This window comes from Mesitornis unicolor, unplaced genomic scaffold (genome assembly GCF_000695765.1).
Source record: "Mesitornis unicolor isolate BGI_N332 unplaced genomic scaffold, ASM69576v1 scaffold6278, whole genome shotgun sequence".
NCBI lineage: Eukaryota > Metazoa > Chordata > Aves > Mesitornithiformes > Mesitornithidae > Mesitornis > Mesitornis unicolor.
The window spans coordinates 100,930-118,444 of NW_010203773.1; the positions used below are offsets into that span (position 1 = coordinate 100,930).

General features: G+C 34.1%; 1 protein-coding gene across 1 annotated transcript in view; it reads right to left on the reverse strand.

The window, feature by feature from the left end:
* Window positions 1-17,515, reverse strand: part of KCNT2 (potassium channel, subfamily T, member 2) — a gene marked incomplete at its 5' end in the record, with an annotated part of 104,284 nt that overhangs the window by 65,217 nt on the left and 21,552 nt on the right. The window lies entirely within an intron of this gene.

The following is a 17,515-nucleotide window of genomic DNA, read 5'->3' on the forward strand; positions in this document are numbered from 1 at the left end:
TTAAAATATCTTCCCTAATGCAGTAGAATTACGTAGCTCAGTTCAGGCTTTTAAGTTACATTCACCTATATGATGAAAATCAATGTGTGAACCACTCTGAATAGTGTTTTTACCCTTTGAATGATTTCTTCTGAGAGAATGGGAGAGATAATTGATAAAAAATATTGTATTCCTTAGTAATTATTCTAGAACATACCAAAGAATATATACTTCATATATGATATCCAGATGGTAACAGTCACTCATTAATATCTGCCATGGTAAGATCTTTGCATCACCAGGGAGACCCTGTGTTTATAACAGCTTTAGCAGTTGTTCTTCTGTTCTGTTCTCCAAAAATAATTTAGCTGTGGGCGGTGGCATTTCCAGAACATATGGATCAATTTCCCAGTTTCGTTTTCACAGTTCTAGCACTTGTAGTTTTCACACATATCAAAATGTTCTAAAAAGGGTGGGGGTTTTATCCCCTCCGCTGTTTGTGTAAGTTTCATACTTCAGTCAGAACTGATACTTTTATATTCCTATCCAGTGTGCCCCACATTTTTTTCACTGGAGTAGTAATCTAGATCTTTCATAATTTCACTATGTTCCCAGGGTTTTTTTTCTTTGTTTTTTGTGGGTTTTTTTTTGACAAAATGTATAACTATATTTTTGTCCCTGAAAATATTATTAGAAGGACTGTCATGAATTATGCTAATGAAGCTTTCTTTTGGTCTCAGGCAAGGAAGTTTTTCAGCTATATTCCTTTCCACTGTTAATTTGAAAAAAATGGACTATACTGCAGAGGCATTAAAGTATGAAAAAAGCAGCTATTTTAATATCAATATTCACATATGGTTTATATAATTTTAAAAGCAGAATTGTGATGGATTTTTAATTCTTTATTGTTATTATTCCTGATGACCTTGGTACAGTTTCTTCTCTTTAGTTGTCTTTTGTGGGTACACCTCTAAAACATATAACTTTGACTTCAGGAATTAAGGTCACAAAGGCCAGGAAAGCAGCAGTTACACTGAGCCAGTGATATGGCTCCAACATAACAGGTTTATTACACTATTCCACTAATTGTGTTAAATATCTGCAGATGGGTTTGTATTGAAGCATAATGCATTATCTTATTATTGGTGAAAATTTATTTTTCCCAATGCTGGTGCCTGTAAAATTGCTTGGTGTTTGTGTGTGAAAAAGGGTCAGTTTTACCTTTTGTATTTGACAGGATGGATTAAAATGTAAAAAAGAAATAAAAATGGTACCCCAGTTTTTTATTTACATTTTCAAGGAATGAGAATTGTTTCTTCACTTTTTGAGAATTGTTTCTTCACTTTTTGTTCTTTTTGTAAAACCTAAAAAAATAAATTGCTAGTCAGAAAACTCAACTCTTGCTGAAGGAGATATTTTCTTTATTACTATTACTATTACTATTTATTTATTTAGTATTATTATTTATTATTCAGGAGCTTTCCATAGCCAGCCCACCCAATCATACTGTAAATTAACTGAAATAAATTAAATTGTCATGATCCATTTCAGCCTTTTTCTAAGTAAGCAGTAAAATTCCCATTGACTTTAGTGAGACTAAGATTTCATTTTATCAGCTGTACTCCTTTGTAGTCCTATTTGTCTATATATTCCTATTCCTCGAAGACATCAAAATAATTTTGTGCCTGATCCAAAATGTTGTTGATTCAAGCTGTTTCTTGTTGAACTCAGTGGGCTTGAGCCAGAGCTTCTCAGATTTAGTTAACAATATTAAAGACAGTAGGTCATGGGAGTTTTGTCTTCTTCGCTGAAGGAGAAATTGAGCTCATGTAACAATTTGTTGAAGAAATTAATTTCTTTCCTCAAAATTACTTGCACCTCATTTGCAGTTCTACCAAATTGTACTTGAAGACCTATCCCTGAATATAAAGGAATGATAAAACCAGAATTAGGTCACCAAATCTTAAGATTACTGGGTGTTTTGCTCCTCTCCCTTTTGTTTTTACTACAGCCAGAGATCACAAAACTGCAGAAAAAACTGACTTTCAGGAGAGAACTTTATGGGGCTCTAATTATCAAATCAAGTATTATCTTTCTTACTTCTCTCCTAAGAATATTTCATCTTACCACCAGTGCCTCTAAAGAAATGTTACTCAGCATCTGCAGCATATTCCTGTCTATTTGGGCTACCTGATTAGACTGCATAGAGAGTGTAAGAGAAACCAAGTCCATGTGTATCATTTACTCCAATCCCCACAATTTATTGATATATTTTAATATAACCTAATTTTTTATATTAATAGTAGTATCAACTTATTTTTTTCTTGTAAATTAAGTGTTAAGCATTATTTTTAAAGATGGATAAATACTGCATGTACCAATACAGACAGCATATGCTCTTGTCTGTTTTCTCATACTTCCTGACATATTGAAATATGCAGTAATTTGGATTTAATCTTTTGGCTGTTTTGATATTTTATAGTGTTATTTTTATCTCCTTGTTCTTGTTTGTTTCTTCCTTCTCTTTCATCCCATGAAGAAACAATAATTTACTTGGTCATCCCTGGACAAACATAATCATTTCTAGCAGGAAAGGAATGTTCAGCAAAGGCAATGCTCACACGAACTTGTTTTTGTGAAGAAAATAAACCGCTGTAATAATAAATACTTGGAAAATAAGGAGGTGATTGGTGACAGCAAACACGGCTTCACTATGGGCAAATTGTGACTGACAAATTTCGCAGCCTTCTACAGTAGAGTTACAGTGTTAGTGGATAAGGGAAGAGCAACTGACGTCACCTACCTGGACTTGTGCGAAGTATCTGACACTGTTCCGCACAACATTCTTGTCTCTAAATTGGAGAGACATGGATTCGATGGATGTGCTATTCAGCGGATAAAGAATTGGCTGGATGGTCGTACTTAAAGAGTTGCAGTCAATGGCTCAGTGTCCAAGTGGACACCATGACCCAGCAATGTGTGACTGCAGCACAGAAAGACAACTGTATCCTAGGCTGCATCAAAAGAAGTGTGGCCACCAGGTCGAAGGAGGCAATTCTCCCCCACTACTCTGCTATCGTGAGACCTCACCTGAAGTACTCTGCTCAGCTCTGGAGTCGCCAACACATGGATCTGTTGGAATGAGTGCAGAGGAGGGCCATGAAGGTGATCAGGGGGCTAGAGCACCTCCCCTGTGAGACCAGGCTGAGACAATTGAGGTTGTTTAGCCTAGAGAAGAGAAGGGTCTGGGAAGACCTTCTAGCAGCCTTTCAAGTACTTAAAGGAAGCCTACAGAAAAGATGGGGAGGGACTCTATCTGGAAGTATAATAGGTCAAGGGGTAATGGCTTTAAACTGAAAGGGGAAAGATTTAGACTAGATATTAGGAAAAAGTTATTTACTGTGAGGATGATGATGCACTGAAACAGGTTGCCCAGGGAAGTTGTGGATGCTGCGTCCCTAGAAGTGTTCAAGGCCAGGTTGGACAGGGCTTTGAGCAACCTGGTCTGGTGGGAGGTGTCTCTGCCCATGGCAGAGGGGTTGGACTGTATCTTTAAGGTCCATTCCAACCCAAATCTTTCTATGATTCTATGAAATACACAGAAAAAGCCTAATTAAAATATAAGTCCCAAATCAGCACCTTCTATACTAATTTCGGGTTTCTTGTAAATTCAGCAAGGCTGTCTTTTCATACTGGATCTAAGTGAGTAGTTACAACAAAACAAAAGTAGTTTAATGTAGAGGAGATGTACCATTACTAAAAAACTCCACAGAAACCCAAATCATTGCTAAACTATTTGCTAAAGCCAAAGTTGTATCAGAAAATTTCTTAAAATCTTATGGAGAACAGAAGTGAGATTTTAAGCTCTCCATTACCTCCGCACTTGAAAGAAAAACAGTAAAGATAGTAACATGTAATCTCTGAAGTCTTGTTTAGTTTAGATATAATTTGAACTTTTGGAAGTTCAATCTTTGTTTTACTGGAAGTTTTCTTTCTAATTCCAGTAATCTTTGTTTGCTTGAGTATTTTATGTGCCAAGACTAACTACTGTTTGTAAATAACCTATCTTCACATGCAGTACAGAAATAAATGGTGTAGAGTAAAATAACCCCTGAGATTGTCAGATTTTTGTCATGCTATGGTAGCATATCATAGAAATTAACATAACAAGAACCATTTGCACAGCAATTTGCAAGTACTGTATATTAACTATCCTTATTTATAATAGTTTATAATTATTTTATATTGGTTTGTATTTTCATTTGTCAGTGTTGCCAAATACATATGATTTCTGCATTTTTATTTTTACTTCTAGAGAAAATTACTGTTTACAGGTATGACCTCCTGAGATGTAAAATAATGTGCCAGAGGCTGAACCCAAAAGTTAGAGATGCTTGGGTGCCTTCTTTTTCCAGAATATTTTATTTTCAGAGACCAGCATATGTTTTCATACAACACACTCCCTTTATTTCAGAATCACAGTAGTGAAGTGAAAGATTCAGACTACTTCAATCAAGCTCTTTTGTTCTGTGAGACTTTGAATGCAATCTGATATAGGGGTGCAGAACTCTTTCTTTCACTACAGAGCAATCCCAACATGTCAGAAATAAATTCTGAATGTCTCCTCAGCTGGAAAGTTCACCTTTTTCTGTATTCCAATTGAATCTTTATCCTAAGTGGTGATGTTTGATTATATCAATTATTGCTTACCCATAGTGTCTAATATAAGCACTTTCCTTCCCCAAAGATCAGTACGTTATATGCAGCCAATGGTTGCTAAAGCTCAACTTGTAAAAATAAACTTCCACTAGTAAGCCATGTGACTTCCAGAAACTGCAGAACATCTTGTTAAGCAGAATAGCATATTATGAAATGACCAATTGTGTATAAATATTTGTTGATACTGAGTGAGAACCCTTCAATTTCTGCTGCTGCATTTTGTGAAATGAGAAGTGCAGCTGCAATAAAACAACTCTGGTCATTGAGACAGCACAAGTAGAGTCCCACTGTGGGCAGCATTCCACTCAATGTATTTCCATAAAAAGGTCTGTGCATGGTTTCAGTCTGTAAGTCCAAAAAACTATCTGGATTTTTGTATGCTTTCAGTCTGCCCCAGAGCTTTGATGGTAAACCTTGGCATTTCCACTTCAGTGTATCAGTACTGTTGCAGTTAAGAGCCTGCTGGAGTCTGAGGTTTTGGACTGCTCACACAAGGAGTCAGTAACTATACAGGAAAGAAAATCATCCAGTTAGCACTTCAACCACCAGATACTCATTATTTCTCATGAAATAATTAAGTAACCTATTTATAATATTAATAAATTATACGTGTTGTGCTGGAAAATTCAAATGCAAACTTCTAATTTAATAGACCAAAGATGTTATGCTTTAGAACATCATGCTTAATGTTTCTTGCAGTAGTTTTGAAACACTCTTAAGGGTGTAACAGTTGTTACCCAAACCATCTACACTCCTCTGATCAAATTGAATTAACAATTGAAAGATTCATTATCCCAATATTTTTTAAATTTGTGTAAGAAGCCACTAACTCAGCACGTAGTATCAGGATAGGAATTGGAGACAGAGGTATTGATTATGATCAGGTATACATATATTTAATTTCCTAGTGACAGAATGCAGTTGACAGCTATCCTCTTAGCATAAATAATAAAAATTAATACAAATCCTTACAAATATGAAGCAAAGCTAAAAAAAAAAGGCAAACTAGTTCTAGGACTGTGTTTGGGTATCTGTCTGAACCTTAGTTCATTTTGTGGTAACTCATGGAAAATTATATTCAATTTCTAATGCCTGGTATTGTACCACTACCACTATGTAAGTTGTTTATTTATGTACTTGACAAATTTTAAATATAGTGAACTTGGATTTTAATCATCAGACTTGTTAAAAAAATATTTAATCATAGAAGGCTTGCTAAGAGAAGCCAATAGTAATAAAGAAATGGAAACCAAATCTTTTAAAACTCCAAGATCAGGTTACATCTACTATGGAAGCATCACTTTTAATCTTTTTTTTTATTATTATTATTTGCTCCTCTCTGAAGAAATTAATCATTATTGGTTAGATTGCTACTGTAGATATGGAAGATCCAACTTCATATGCATTCTCTATAACTGTGAATTCAAACCCACATTCCATTTCTTTTCTTTTTATGATAGTGAGAGAGAGAGATTGTAAGAAGAGATAAAAAGATTTTTAAGTTGAATGGATAAACTTTCTAAAAGGATGAGGCAAAAGGCTTCTCTAATTCAGTGTCCTGCTTTTACTGAGAGCAGTAACAGATTTTTAATGAAACAATAAACAAAACTAGCATGGAAAGATTATCCCCTGAAATACACTGCCTGCATTAAAAGAATATGAAACAAGAATTCAGTATGCACACCTTAGCTGTGGTCCAAGAGCTAACTTTCTCTGATGGAGAGTGAATCAGCTCTGTGTCCGTCCTTGCCTAAGTACACTTCAGTCTCGTTACAGACATTTATTTGTTGTAAACAAGCCTGCAGTTCCTAACCTTGAAGTATCTTCCTAATATTTACATGTATTCTGTACCAAAACTGCCTACGGTAAGAGTATTTCCAGACCTCACTGAAACTTATTATCCCTGGAAAATCCCAGGTCCCAATATTCTTTTATGGCAGCGTATAAGGTTTGTGCAGCTCCTTCAGTGCATCTGTAGTGGTAAAACAGCTTAGCTTCAGTCTGTTCAGATAGTTTGTCCACAACATATCTAGTTTACTAAGTTTTTGATTCCCATATAAGCTAGGGCATGGAATTAAATAACTGTTTAGGAACAGAGTTGATTTAATACAATTTTACAGACACTTGAGACAGAATTGGTCTTAGATGATTTACAACCTTACAAGTGGTACAGCATTATGATACAGTCTATAAGCTACCGATAAAATGATTTTATTCATTTTCAACCTAACTCATCTAGGTGTTCCTGCTCTGGCAGGGGGATTGGACTAGATGATCTTTTGAGGTCCCTTCCAATCCCTAACATTCTGTGATTCTGTGATAACTCATGTCATAGCATATTTTAATGACAAATGGATTTAATTTTATTGTTAAGTATTTGTTTTGATTTATCTTAGAATTGAAACTTAAATTTAGAGTGTTTAAGGTAAATGACTGTAGTCTGATCACATCAGGACTGCAGTGTATACTTCTTGTATTTCAAGCTGCACTGACTCATCAATGATCTTTTCTCTGTTGTTATTATTATGACTGTTTCCTTTCACTGTTTCTTTTTTTATGTGCACAAATATGGCATCATTTAAACTTTTTTCATATGCCTAGGCATTGTCAGTGTTGATACCTTTGACAGTGAGGTCACCTATACAGAAAATAATAATGTCCACTTGTTGCTATCAAACCTGTATCCTTCCTGCCAACATCATAAAGAGTTTTGCCTCATTTCTTTTACTTCTCTCAGCTCTTATGAGCTTGTTCCAGTCTTGGAATACTGTCATCATCATCTTATTTTTGTGAAAAACTCTTGAGACTGTTAAGGACAGTGACAAGGGGTGGATTGATTATTAAATGGGAGGATGACTGCAGTCTAAGCAATAGTGGATAAAAATCTAACCAAATACGCAAATACTTTTGCAGGTTGCCAGGGGGGTTTGCTGGATCTGGGCAACAGAAGTAAAGCCTGTGTATGTCCATTTCTATTAGTTTATCTTCATTTTAGCTGCTACATTCCACAAAATTCTCAAGACACAGAAAGTTTGTTCAAAGAAGCAGTGAGTAAAATGGAACCATTCACTGTGTTGGTGCTTTAAAAGGGTAGTGTCTATCAAGCTGGTTAAATGGGTTGCTGTATGAACAGTCTCAAGACAATCGTATTGGTGTCGAGACTCTATTTAGAACACTGTCTGTAGGCTCATGAAGAGTAGAAAGTTCACTGAAAAGAGTAGTACAATATCTAAAAGGGTGTATGGAAACTGCAATGCGACTTAAAGTATATCCTTCTTTTCACTTTTTTTTTTTTTAAATACTTATATGGTATACTTTGACTCCTTTATTTCATAATATTTTGTTATTAAAACAAAAAGAGCTTAAGTGAAAATGTGTGCCACAAAAATACCTCTTTTTCTTGTTTGTGCTCCTACTGGAAAGATATTTTTCCTTCAAAGTTGCCTCCTTGCTGACCTACTGTCTCAGCTAGAGCGAACTTGTTTGGGCAATGACCAGGGATAAAACTGGTCTGTAAACAAGATATAATTAAGCACCAGGCTTAATGCTTAGGTTTGCCAAAAAAAGAGAAAAGGGGCAAAAGTTAAATAGAAGTGGTATAGTGGGGTGGAAATTATAGAAGGTAACTGCTAGGAGATGAAACAATATATTATATTATATATTACAGAAGTAGGCTCCTTTATGGTTTGAGTTTCTGCTTGGAAACCTAGCAATTCTTCTAGCTAGGAGCCAGAGGACTTGGATACCCTGGACGGTCTGTGCCTTGTTTGGTGTGATCAGCAAGCTCCATGATTTCATCATCATTCTCCTCCTGCTCCTCACTTCTAGCACTGGTGGAGACCTGATGGTGTTTTCAATGAAATGTTTTAGTTGAGTGAAAAACTCTGAACTTTGCAATAGCTAAAGAGCTTACTGAAAGTCATAGAAGTTTTTATGAATTCCATCTGAGATTTCTTCTTTGGGCCACCTGTTTTGACCATGTGTTTGCTTAAAGACAAACTTTCAAACCAACATTCTTTGTCTAGAATTCAAATGCATGTAACCTTTTCTAAAATTCAATTACATCCAAAAACTCACAGGAATATTCTGAAGCATGAGGTCTGACTGTTTAACAATCACAAGTATGTTTATGATGGTTTATGATGAAATCCCAGCAAATTACATTCTCAAAATAGTGTACTTGATTGTACTCTTCATTTATAGGAAGAGCACAGGTTGTATCAGGATGACTAAAAAAAAGCAGACATATGAGTGAAGTGGGGAGATGATTCAAGTAGCCAGCAAAATAATATGGAATTAATGATCATAATACTGGAAAGATGAAGGCAGGGGAGGAAGAAGAAAGAAGATCACTGTGACTAACAGCACCGACAGCACACTATATAGTTAGTCTATGCTATATTTTGTCTGGCATATTTTCCCCTTGCCTGCTTAGCCCAAAAAGAGTATTCAGTAAGATTGAATTTTTACTACACACTCACTACAGCACTTAGAATTAGACTTCCAATCTGAATATTCAAGATGAAGTATTTCACGTTTACCTGAAACATGATTCAGTTGGCTGAACCTTTATTTTCTGTATTTTTCTATTTTTTTAGTTGTAGAATGTCAGCAAAATGAACAAAAAAGATTGAGTGAAGGAGTACAGTTGAAATACGACCCACAATCATTCTTTTTGCCATATTTATCCAATTCTAGTAAAAGTACATACATACTCTCATGTATCTGTGCCATCTCATCTGTAATTTTATTTTTAAATTCTTTGCATAAAATATTTTCATTTACTTTTTTTTCACTGCTCATCATTAATGATAACAAAATTGCAAAATGTAGGACTGTATTTAATTTGTTGATATCAACACACTGTAAACTGAAAAATAAATTAAGTACAAGTGCTCATTCTCAGCAGTTGACTACAGCTCATCATAAATGCAAGCCAGTAATTATAGATGTCTTGAAAATACAGAAAGCTAACTCAAAATTTTACTGGAATGCTATAAAAAGTTTTGTTCTTACAAAGCAGTTAAGTAAAGCAATAGAATGCATGAAATTATAGGAGACCATAATGTATTGGATACCTTTAAATAGCCTCATCCCTTATATGATCTCCTACTCCTTCTGTAACATATTAGTAAACATACTGCTTTGCTGTGGAATGTAATTATATTCAGTATTCTGTGCCCAAAGGAACTGACAATTTGATTTCATGCCTGTTGTTAAGTTTTGAGTCCACAGTCAACCCACGGTTTGTACTTAAGTGTTTACTAAATACATACCAACTATTTTTTCTTCCCTATTGCTGTGACTCAAGCACTTCCACTGTAATACTCAGTATATATAATTTTTCGTATATATTGCAGTATATATTACAACTTATATATTACAACTTATATATTACAACTGTATATATTACAACTTCCACAAACATAAAAATATAGCTGTGTTTTGTGGAGAAAGGGAGCATATATTAAACTTTAAGCTTACATTTGAGTTCCTTTATAAGTGTACAGTTAGATATTTTACTGAAGTTGAGAGATAACAAAACTCAATATAAACTACTATTTTAAACTTTTTTTTTTAAAGAAGATTCTAATTGCCAATGGAAGTACAGAACTCAGTAATCAGAGTGCTGTTTATTTGGTTTATACCCTAAAGGGTCTTTGTTTACAGACTTCTACTCTGTGGGGAGAGGAAGAATGGAAAATTATATTTGCTAACAGTGCTAGAAATACAAATTTATTAGAGCTGAGATGAATCTTTAACACTTTCTGACATCAAGTTGATGTTTAATTGTTCTGACTAGGTCAAGCAACTGACAGACTTATATGTTTTGGTAAAGACTTCTGTTGAGTCCACAAGCAGTTATCAGAGCATGAGTTTACAAGTATCGTTTTTGTAATTAATCATACTTTAATTCTTTACTTCCTTTACTTAAGATAGGTAAGTTACTTTGATATGTGACAGCTCTGGCATGGGACATGGGACTGCTATTGCTAATGGAAAGAATAGCATACACAGGTGGTCAGAGGAATCCATGGGCATTTAACTTTTACCTGTATTTGTTTATCACCCAAATGTGATACTCTGTTTAGATGACTGTCTACCCCACTTGATTTCACCTGTTTGAAAAACCATCTGTCTAAACGTTATAGTAATTTCTAATGGAATACCAAGTATACAGAAGAGAAAAAATGTTATTTTTTTCTTTTAAAATTCATTGTAAATGCACTAAAATCCATTTTTTTTTCAGATCATCTCATCACATACCTAGCTTTGCCAAATTCTCTGAGATGTCCTTTCAATATTCCATAAAGTTATGCCTAAGTACAAACAGCGCATGAGTGAATAATTCCTGGTGGCTGCTGCCAGCTTCTGTTAGTACGGTCAAAGTTTATCAACATCTTTTTTAACTCTTCACTTTCTGATTTGAGAAATATGAACTTTGCTAAACTTCAAACCTTTAAAATACAATTGGAATATGAAACAGACAATAAAAGTGAACTAAAGAGTTATGTTGATCACAAATCAGCATAATGAGTTACTGCTCATCAGAGAACCGGAATAACTGGTTACATCTAATAATACAGTTAAATGTGTTGGCATAAACCACCATAAACACCAAATTTTAGTAAAGTAAAATAATTTGTCAGCCTAATTAATCAGTCAATGAAAGATTTTTTTTTTTAAGTCAGCATGCTGATGACAACCTCATTTTTGAGCCAGGAATTGTGAGTGATGATGGTTTGCTGCCAGGCATTGAATTTTAAATGGCAAAGTAACATCCTCAACATAATTAGTCATCCGTTGTTACACGTGGCATTCTACTTGCTACTGTGTAAAATGATATAACATTCTCAAAGACAGCATGTGAGTATTAGGTTTTTCTTTTTATTGCAAAGATAATACAAAGCATGTTCAATGTAATGCCTTCCTGTAATGAAAGAGATGAAAGACAGAGATATTTAGCACTTGTTTTTTTATATCAAATTACCCCTTTAAGGAGAACTTTACTTGCTTTTATTGAAGTCCTCCTAAAACCAAATTCTTTAATAATATGATGATACAGTATTTCACAACCTGCAGACTCTGGTTGTATCCCAAATGGACTTTTATTCTAGCATTTTATTTTACTTTATTTTTTCCAGTTATTCTTCTGACCCCTGTTTTGAAGGTAACATGCATATTTTGCATATGTAACATTTACATTTTCAAACAAGATACCTACTTACAAGCCTGTGATTCAGCAGCAGGTGTACATGCGCATGTGTGTTTATAAACCAATGTAGAGCTTAATAGAGAACCCACATCCTAATAATTGCATGCCTTTGCAGACCCATTGAGTTTACCTCCATTTAGGTCTTAATCCCCAAAACTTTTTCTGTGACTGCATTTTTTTCTGTGGAATTTTTTTCCAAGTGCTGATTCTTTTGAAGACATACATATTCCAAATGCATATTGCACATATTAAAAATATGGTAATTGATTTTTGGTAACAGAATATGGCATTCTATTTCTCTTTGACATTCTTTATTTGTCCATGCTATTTGGATAATATATTCTAGATTTTCACCAAATTCCCCTTTATTATGTTGTGATGTTCACATATCAATTACGGAATTATAAGTTGTGGTCCCAGTTCTGTCCTTATATACATCAATGTGACTGAAAATCAAAGCAGGCTTTACTAATTTGACTTTAAATTTTTAAGACTTTACATATTCCTTATAGTCATTCTATGTTGTGCTATGTTCTCGCAAAAGAACAAGGATAAGATGGCATTTAGATTAACTTTGAGGAATTTTTTGTGTTGCTTTACAAGGGTTGGCAAGCCATAGTTAGTTAATACTAGCAATAGCTTGACACTACTTATGTCCCATAAAATTCAAAATACAATTGCTAAAGAAAGGATGCTATGGAAATGCAAATATTTAGAATTGTATTTCTAACAGTCCAAATGTTATATGACTCAAAATAATTTACTTTTTTTCCTCCTTTCATAACAGTAATTGGTCTTTGCTGCCAGAACAACCTTTGCTTGTCATGGTATCTGATAATACTACTGAACTAAAAGATGTCATTATAATAAAAGCCAATAAATTCTTCTCTCAATGGCATATTCGAAGTTCATAATGTTTTGCAAAATACTGTGTATCCCTCCCAAATATTCTCAAAGCCTCTTTAATGAAAAGTTGTCCAGATGCAGAATTTTGTATCTGAGACATTTTCACATCACGTAGCACTTACTGTGGAAGATACAGGGAAGGAATCCGAGAGACATTTTATGTCCTTCTCAGGCAGATGTTTGTTTTTGAATCTGTTTTTACACTTTACTTAAATATGCATATTCTGATTACTGAATATTCAGTACCTTCACATAGCAAAAAAAAAAAATTATTAGAAGAGAATGATCACCAGTGAGTCACAGGATAAAGGCTGAAACATTCAGGATGGAAAGTAATTTAATGTCTAACTCCCATCAAAAGTAAAAGTCTTGCAAGTCATACTGAAAATTCTTCCTAATGTCAAGTAAAAATATTGATTTAAACAACACACTACTAGACTGTGAAACTGGCATTGCATTAATTATTGAAGGATAATTTAACTAACCTGTAACATAGAGTTACATACCATACGAAATATTAAAATAGTGTGTGGTACTATAATAGAGAACAAAAAATGTAGATATAGTTTATTTTGTCTTTCAAATTTATTCAAATGTAACTTTTCCCACCTTTATATAAATTCAATTTGGAACTACTAATTTTCAGGTTAATAAATGATCTGCAACTTGTGCTAGAATATCAGTAAAGCTTTGATTATAACTTGAAAAGATCACAAGTACCTGAAGCCCTGACTCATCTTTGAAGGTGCAATAAAACTACAGAAATCTCGAAGTCATATTGTTTACTTCCTTAACTTCATATTTCTCTACATATTAAAAAATTGGAAGATTTGCTTATAAATAGTCTGTTGTTGACACTTCATTTTCCAGAGGCTTTCTGAAGGATTAACATTTATTCTTTCTGATTATTTTTTATTTTCAGAAGATAAGATGACTACAAATGCATCTCTCAGACTCAGAAGATAATTTAGACTGATCTCTCTAACCTTTATGACTTTGTGTTACAGACCACAGCAAATATTCTATTCAAATTATTATTAGTTTCACTGGTCTCTGTATCTAGTTTTAAAGGTTCCATTACATCAGTCGTGCAAAGAATTCCCAGCATGTAGCATGGGAAAGATGCTGACCTAATTATTTTAGAAATAACCATGTAGAAACATCTAAAAAGATTAACAATGGAAATATTATGTCACTACCAAATTAATAACTAAAATAGCATGAAAATAACTGTATAATTATCTAGGTTTCCATAGAAACCATATTTGATGGGTAGCCAAAAAAGACTTCTGATTGGGCTTCCATACTTCTGCTCTTCCTCTAATAAATACGATTTCTGTTCTGCCTTTCACAAACAACTAACCAGGTTCTCAGTAGCGTAAGTCCTTATAGCAGCACTCTAACAGCACTAATCACCCCTATGCTTTTTTAAAATCTGAACTTTTGTACTTAAACATGTGAAAATATTTTTTAAATTTATTATCACAAATACCATGCTATCAACCAAAGGAAAGAAAAGAAAACAGAATATATTTATACATGGCAATATTTCTCTGTTGTCACAATACAACATTTGCATAAAGATAAGCAAAGGCATTAATCCAAGAAACAAGTTGGGTTTTTCATTACATTGTGTCATCAAGCTTTCTCAAAGGCTTTGGCCCTTATGTACTAATAATACAGATGTAAGCAAATGATCCCCAGTGCTAGCAAAGGTCAAAAAGGTGTGATCCATCCCTTAAGTCTGTATTCCATCAGAAACAGTAGGAGTTTTCTCTGAATTTGTGTTTCATTTAAAGAATCTAGACTGACAACTATTTGTAGCAATGCTCTGTTTGACATGCTTCTTACACAGTAGATTTTAGCAAAGCCACCTTAGAAATTTTTATACCTAAGAAATTATAAACCCTGTATGCAATATGTTTTTCTCCTACTCAAATTGATTAAAATGTTGTCCTTGTGTTCAAGCATACAGTTTTTCCCAGATGACAGTATAAACTTTAATTGAATTTATAGACTATTTGTTCACAAATAACAAATTGATATTTTAAGAAATGTTTTGTTATTGGCTTTCCAGAGGCTACATAACCTTTTTATTGTTCCTTCACTTAAGGAAGTGTCTGAAGTAGACCTCAATTCTAATTATATACACTCACGGGAAAAATACCGACATATGCTGCCCTGATTCCAGCAATCGAGAAGCAGGACAAGGGTAGTGTTCAAGTTGATACAATGGATTTGGAAGATACTGCATGTGCTACGTGTCCTACTTCTAGATCTATTTGTTTATGCTTGCAAAGAACTGCATAAGAATATTTCAAAATAGAAAAGAGAGATCCTTTGTTTGAAACAAGCAAGTTCCTGACAGATCTACTTTATTTCAAAGAAAAACACAATCACTCTTATTTTAATACTTTGTGGGATTCTCGTAATAATTGAATAATTTATTTTGTATTATTTACAGTTACTTGGCACTTTCAGTTACTGTTCTATAATATTCTGGAATTTAAATTCTACAACTCCTGCATGGTCCATTAGATCCCAAGACTTCATGTGCTTTACCACTTTAGAATCATTGGATCTGATCAAACTAAATGACAGAATTACAGTTTAATTTTGTGCTACTTTTGAATGCAGAAAATTTCTCTAAATCATAAACTGAGATTGGGCCTGGGCACTGAGAGTGCTGTACAACAAAACATAAGATGACAGAAAGAACTGTAGACTCCAAAACCCACATTTTATTCTATATTACATAATCCACCAACACTCTTCAGGTTTATCCTGCTTAATACTAGGCAATTTCCTTGGAGAACTGCCATTGTAGCCTCCTGATATAATCACACAGAAGGGCAGAGAAGCACAGACCTCCATGTGGTGATTTAGTTCCCTTCAGATCTGCATTTTCCTCTGAGTTGTCTGTCTCTACTTATTGATAATAAAGGGAACTGGAGCACTGAGATGCCTTATTTTCTCTAATGTGACATGGGATTAATCCTTTTTTGTTTGGCTGTGTTTTTTCTGTAACATAGTGTTCCAAATCTAAAGGTCTTGATTTGTCTTGTTTGGACTAGATCATTGTCTGGATTTGTTTTCATCCTTACAAGCAACTTATACATACAATTTAGTCCAGATGAGAATTTTGACTGTGTAATTGACATTGAGGCTACACTATTGGCACACTATGTTTATTCTGTAGGTCAGTGTGTGGAAACATCCTAATTTTCTGATATTGAAAACACTGAAGAGTAAAAAATGTCAAGATTGACCTCAATGAGCTTTCAGTGAAGACATAAGCAAACTTTGTGCAGGCTTCTTAGTCTTCAGTATGAAAAAAATAAATGTCCATCTCAAACAGTTAGTAGCCACCTTTTTCATAATCTAAGAATTCTACACTGTGATATATGACTAACACTGATTTAAAAAGCAAAATAAGTCTTAATAGATGATTCACTGTGCTACAGAAAGATGCCTGAAAGTCATTCACTGTTATTTGTCGTCTTATACAGTTTACAAAAATACTTAGTATTCCATTTGACAAATAAGTGCAAACATCCGTTAGCTAAATGACACAGCATGTACTTTGACTAGGTCTGCAACTTTCACTAGAACTCTATCAATGCTAACTGCTGAACAGCGTCATGTAGGAGTACACATCTTCTAGTATATGTATGATTGCTTTAGTTAGGAGGCCACTGAGGTATTTAAAGAAACTAAAAAATACTGGGTAACTTAATCTGTCTTTAAAAGAAGAAGAGAAGAGAAAAAAGATCCTTGTATGTAATCTGTAAATGAGAGATACATGGAGTTAGTCTTTTATTAATTTATTGATCTGCAAATGAGTTCTAGCCCCAGATCCATAAACAATTATAATCAAAAATCACAGAGTAAAAGAGAGAAAAAATTTTGTTATGTGATTACTGTTCTGTAATAACATTGAAAATTGTCAACTGTAAACAAGAATACAGAAGGAACCTTTTCCCACTACATTCGGAGTGTCAAGTACAGTTTGAATAGTATCTAAAATTTTGAGACTAGCCATTTAGCTGTAAACTAGATTTTTTTATTTTTTTTTAACTCTTCATCTGAAAGCTAACACCTGAGTTATAAGACATAAGTTGGAACGCATCTACATGTGTAACCACCACATATAAGATTCTGTTGTGGAGATGTAACTGATGGGTTTGCTGATGATGCATGACACAGAATTGAATACATTTTCTGTGCATTTTCTGCTAGCTATGGTAGAAGTTATTTTGAAAATACTAATTATATGCAAACAGGAGCAAAGTTGATGAGGAAGAGCTTCTCTTATGCATTTATAAATATTTTATATTTTTAAAAAATATTTCCTATAAATATGCTGGTTTCTTGCAGCTATTGTACATAACATAGATCCCTCAAACTGGTATCTAAAGTAAATTTGTGTTAAGCAAGACAACCATTCAAATGGTAACAAATGCAATGCTGTTGCCTACACACTACAAGAACAAGTAAAAATGTAGTGAGCTTAGACATATCAAATTTTCTCCCTCCATCATAAACCACTGAGAGAACAGGAGGTCCAGTCTGGTTCTTCCCCACAGTCCTGGGTGTGCTGAGGCACTTCTAAATGACTGGGACTGAACAGTCCTCCACATTTGAGAGAGCATAATTTCAGTTCTGGCTAGACAGATGGCAGAGGCACACTCCTGC